This window comes from Raphanus sativus, chromosome 5 (genome assembly GCF_000801105.2).
Source record: "Raphanus sativus cultivar WK10039 chromosome 5, ASM80110v3, whole genome shotgun sequence".
In the NCBI taxonomy this organism is placed as follows: domain Eukaryota; kingdom Viridiplantae; phylum Streptophyta; class Magnoliopsida; order Brassicales; family Brassicaceae; genus Raphanus; species Raphanus sativus.
This window is the reverse complement of record NC_079515.1, coordinates 31141509-31147697: the sequence shown is the minus strand read 5'-3', so window position 1 is coordinate 31147697 and position 6189 is coordinate 31141509.

Sequence of the window (6189 nt, the reverse complement as noted above, 5' to 3'; positions counted from 1 at the left end):
GTGTTGTTCAAGACTGTTCTGCCCTTGCCGTCTTTTTGCTGTCACTCAAAAGCATGCACCTTATTTCGAGTAATTTCTGGGAAAACCAATCTGCTGCAAGTCTTTTAAAGAGTCTGTCCTGTTCCTTGAAGATTTGGTCGTGGACCAGACCAAAGTATTCAGTAATAATAACGTGCGTGCTTCGATCACTTGCAGTGCCCTAAAAACATTGAATACTCTGTGAACTAACTATCAACGCTGTTCCACCATCGTTTTCCATGCCATCACTCAACAGCCATGCAACTTTTATCTGTTACGTTCTCGGGAGGCGAATCAGTTTTAAATCTTTTAAAAATATGCCATGTCCTTGAGGATTGGTTGTTAACCAAAACACAAGTGTTCGATAGTAAATGAGTGTACTCTGAGTAGTTGCAGAACACTAAAAAAGTTGACGCTCAGTGAACTAAGTATCAAGGCGGTTCTGCCTTGGTTTCTACACTTCAATCTCCTTCTTTCTTCTTCTATGACTGGCGGCGTGAGCCAGTCCGATCTCGAAGGGAGAGAACGATGACTTCGGGGTCCATCCATCGTCGACAGGAAATGCTTCTAAATGTTTCTGGTTCGTGGTGGTGAGTTTGGTAACGATCTTTATCCCCTTTGCTGAGATGGGGATTCAAAATATATGTTGTTATTGTGATTGTTTCTTGTCGTTTAACGTCAAAGCTAAAAAAGAAGAATGTAAACAGAAACTGTTCGACCATAAAAAAAATGGTTAAATTTTTTTGTCATTGAAGCAAATAAGGAAAGAAAGCTAAGAATTAAATGATCCGTTTTTCCTTAAAATCGCTCACAGAGTGACACGTGGAATGGAGACTTCTCATGCATTCTCACCAAAATCGTTTAAGAAGAAAGTCTTAAAATGCTTCTCCTTAATATATGGGGATAGTGCAATAAAAAGATGAATATATTTTATTAAAACAAAAGTAAGAGTAATTGCATTATCTTCAGAAAATGACAAAGTTTAGGTAGCAAATTAAATAACATGGTATTTATTTGCAGCTTTTGGATCCATCCTAAAATGAAATTGGTAATGAGATAAGTTATCAAACAAAGTATACGTTGCGTCGGCCCATATGGTGGGTTGTTGGAAGACATTTTTGCAAGGAACTTTAAACTCGATAAAGGGCAACCTCACTAGTCTTTAAGATATTTCTTATCGACGTATTCAAAAACAGAGCAAGCAGACACATGTTAATACATGTAGAATCGCATTATTGGATCATAGTTTGATATTATTATTACTTGGGCACAAAAGTCGTCCACTATCTCTACTTTAAAGATCTTGTGGAAATCTCAGCCGACAGATTTTAAGCAGTCGATAAAGATGGATCTTTATGCATTGTAAGTAGAGCATGGAGGAGTATACGACGTAATTAACTAAGATTACTAGATAAATCTCCTTTCATTAATTAATGAAAATGTACAATTGCGGATTTATATAAGGAATTGATGGCCAAAACCAGAGCCTTTTTTTTTGTTCAAAACCAGAGCCTTAAACCAATGTGTAACGCCCATTCATTTCCACGTTTAATACTTCATTGAATTTTGAAATATAGTTTTAGTATTCTGCTATAAAAATAAATAGAAGTATTCTGCTATAAAAATAAATTAGTATATTTATATATTAAAGAAAAACGGTAAACCGTTCTTCCCATGAAAGAATGTTAAATCACCGATGACCACGTGTTAGATTCTGAGTATAATCGGATTCGAACTCAACTATATTTTACTTAGATATAATAGTAAATTATTAGTGGATTGCCATAACATATCTAAAATATGATGTTTTAGATTTTTGTTTAGAAAATATGCCGTAAATTTTTTGCTTTGAATTTATTTGTTTTTGTGTATATTGATTTTCAAAACACTATTAAAAGCGGTAAAAATTTTGATTTTAAAAATTAACCATATTTTTATTTTTTGACTTTTGACTTTTCGTTTTACTTTTTAAAAATAAATTATGATTGCTTTAAAAAATTGATTCAAAAAATAGTTGTCCAAAAATACCTACGATCACATTGCCATTCAACCCCTTAATCTATATCTGGAGTATATAATGATGCAAAACATACTCCCATCTTTTTAAAAATCAAATTTTATCAAAAATTTATTTGATTCGTGCGAAATCATACTACCACAATTAAATTAAAAACATCCCCTATATATTAAAGGAGAAACATTTTTAAGACTTTCCTTAAACGATTTTTGTGAGAATGCATGAGAAGGCTCGGATCCACGTGTCACTCTGTGAGCGAGTTTAAGAAAAACAGAGCATTTAATTATTTGCTTTGTTTCCTTATTTGCTTCCATTACAAGAAACGAATCCAGTTTTTTTTTCATTCATGCGCGAACTGCGTTGACGTTAAACGTGTAGAAACAACTACATTTCCAACTTATGGTTTGAATCCCCATCTCAGCATGTTGATAAAGAGCGTACGAAACTCACCACCACGAAGCAGAAACACTTTGAAACATCACGTCATCGTTCTCTCCCTTCGAGTCTTGCTGTCTTCTGTCGCGGGTTTTGACCCCGAGATTGATGAGCCAGCCCTTAGCGTAGACGAGGAGGACAAAAGTTAGGGAGAGCTAAGGGACGAAGGCCAAAGCGGATGAGTTTGAACTTCAGTTGCGAAGGCCAAATCGGATGAGTTTTCCGTTTGCAAACAGGGAGAGCTAAGGGACGAGCAAACACGAAGAGCTAAGGGCGAGCTAAGGGACGAGCAAACTTCAGTCCCGAGTAACTATGGAAGATTGAGAGAGAGAAGGAAAAGATTTGATACGTTTACGAAGAATAAACTTTATGTTTTTCATAGTCCTACACTGATTTTTTGTTGTTTTATAGGTCGACCATAGTTATCTACAATTTTCATGTTTTTGTAGAACCGAGCTGCTCGTGGAGCTGATGTTTATTTCCATTTTCTCGCAAGCATTACGTTAGTAAGTCGTGTATTTTGACAAGGCAAGTGGGTGAAACAATTGCTTTTATGGTGATTTGCTGCTATTCAAAGGAAGCCTTGCATTCAAAGGAAGTCTTGCATTGTGATCAAACATTTGCTGCTTATGGTATAACCATAGTTTTTATTTAAGTAATATTCGGAGTCATTTGCTTCTCTGCATAGCCAAAATTGGATTGAACGAACCAGTAACATTATAGTCAAGTTTGATAGACTGTCATGTATTTTTTTGTATGCTATAGTTTGGTTATTTGTGCACACTGATGTTTCATGTATGTAAGTTATATGTTGTATGAATTCTTTGAAGCAAAAAAAAAAAGAACTATGTGTGTCTTCTTCGCGGAAGTTTAATAACCAAAACAACAGCTTCAATTAATAAAAGGGTTCTCTTCTCTTTTTTGTCAAGTAAGGTTATAGAAAGAAGCTAAATAGACGTACAGTGCAAGAAAACACATTTGTTTAACTACTTCATTGGCTTAGATAACATTGCATGATAATAATATCGATCAGATTCTGTAAAACACATATGTTTTGTTTAATACATACGAGGACGTTGTGCATGTTAAGTTTTTTGCAGAATCAGTTAAAAAAATATAAATTTTTTTCTTGCTTACCATATTTACCTACTAAATATTTTTCTTGCTTACCAAGTCTCAAATCAGTAAAAAAAATGTTAAATATCTAAACTTCGAACTTATAAGATATCTATTTAACATAATCTAATTTTGCATTTACTTTCGTATTGCCTTTCTTATTAGCAATAATATTGCAACTATATAAACTAAAACACTATAATTACTTTATTAAAAACACAAATAAAAATTATAGAGAGAGAGAGAGAGAGTTTAGGGTATATCCAAGAATTTAGGGTTTAGTGTTTGGATTTTTACCCATGGGTTTAAACTTTGTCCATGGATTTAGGGTATAGTGTTTAGTGTTTATGATTTAATTTTTTTTGACGGTTTTAAAATTGTTAAAAAAATTCATCTTTTTGCAGCTAATAATATTTCTTGTATTTTAAAATCTTAACACAAATATTATTATTTTATTTATTATATTTAAAAAAAATTGTACATTAATTGGCAAACTATGATTAGTTGGTAATTCACCAAGAAAAATTCATGATAAAATATTAAACTAGGAAATATTTCCATATAAATAAAAATATGGTAGTTAAAAGATAATCGATGAATTAAAAGAATGTTTACATTTTTATATTTTTCAAAAAAAAAGGTTTACGATTAAGGGGATATCAAGAAGAGAGAGAGAGAGAGAGAGAGAGAGAGAGAGAGAGAGAGAGAGAGAGAGATTTGGTGTTTAGGGTATACCCAAGGTTTACAGTTTAGTGTTTAGGATTTACCCAAGGGTTTAGGGTATATCCAAGAATTTAGGGTTTAGTGTTTGGATTTTTACCCAAGGGTTTAAGCTTTGTCGAAAGGTTTAGGGTATAGTGTTTAGTGTTTATGATTTAATTTTTTCTGACGGTTTTAAAATTGTTAAAAAAAATTTCATCCTTTGGCAGCTACTAATATTTTTCATTTATTTAAAAACTTCACAAATTATTATTATTTATTTATTATATTTAAAAAAACTGTATATTAATTGGCAAACTATGATTAGTTGGTAAATCACCCAAGAAAGTTCATGATAAAATATTAAACTAGATCCCATATAAATCAAAATTGTGGTAGCTAAAAGATAATCAATGAATTAAAAGAATGTTTACATTTTTATTTTTCTCAAAAAAAAAAGGTTTACGATGAAGGGGATACCGAGAGAGAGAGAGAGAGAGAGAGAGAGAGAGAGAGAGAGAAGAGAGAGAGAGAGAGAGAGAGAGAGAGAGAGAGAGAGAGAGAGAGAGAGAGAGAGATTTAGTGTTTAGGGTATACCCAAGAGTTTACAGTTTAGTGTTTAGGATTTACCCAAGGGTTTAGGGTATATCCAAGAATAGGGGTTTAGTGTTTGATTTTACCCAAGGGTTTAAGTTTTGTCCAAGTTTAGGGTATAGTGTTTAATGTTTATGATTTACTCTTTTGTGACGATTTTAAAATTGTTAAAAAAAATCATCTTTTGGCAGCTACTAATATTTTTCATTTATTTTAAAAAACTTAACACAAATTATTATTATTTTATTTATTATATTTTATAAAACTGTACATTAATTGGCAAACTATGATTAGTTGGTAATTCACCCAAGAAAAATTCATGATAAAATATTAAAACTAGGAAACATTCCCCATATAAAACAAAATTGTGGTAGTTAAAAGATAATCGATGAATTAAAAGAATGTTTACATTTTTATAATTTCTAAAAAAAAAAGGTTTACGATGAGGGGATACCGAGAGAGAGAGAGAGAAGAGAGAGAGAGAGAGAGAGAGGAGAGAGAGAGAGAGAGAGAGAGAGAGAGAGAGGAGAGAGAGAGAGAGAGAGAGGAGAGAGAGAGAGAACTAGATCCACTTATGCACTTATAATAATAACATAACATGTAGTATATGAATTAGACATAATGATACATAGAGATTGAGAAAGAATTACAATCTACTTATATTTATACTAATAGCTAGAACGGGTAATATATGAATCATATGAATGCCCGCACGCATGATATGATCGTAATTACCTTTTTATATCCTTTCAAAAAACTAAAATGTTTATGATGAGAGAGAGAGAGAGACTTATATGGGATAAACCTAAATGAGTAAGATACAAAGATACAACGAGAGTGAAATATAATTACGATCCACTTATGCACTAATAATAATAGCTATACATGCAATATATAAATCATATCGATGCCCGCACATGCATGATTTATTATTTCATATTTCAAAAGTATATGATAATAATTTAACCTCAAGTATATTGAATTAAGTAATGTCTAAAATGCTTATAGTTTTGAACCACAAAAAACTGAATGGAGAACAAATTTAGTTTTAGTAATACATAAAACATATGAATTGTATTTGAATAATACATATTTATATTAATAATACATAAAACATCTGAAGAACAAATTTTAGTTTTAATAATACATAAAAACATTTGATTAGATATTAATAATAGGCCCTTTAAAATTATACATAAAACATAAGAATCGTATTAATGCCCGTGTGCGGGCATTAAATACGATTCGTATGTTTAAAATAAAAATATGTTAAAATCTTAATCTTATTTTTAAAAACACTCATCAATACT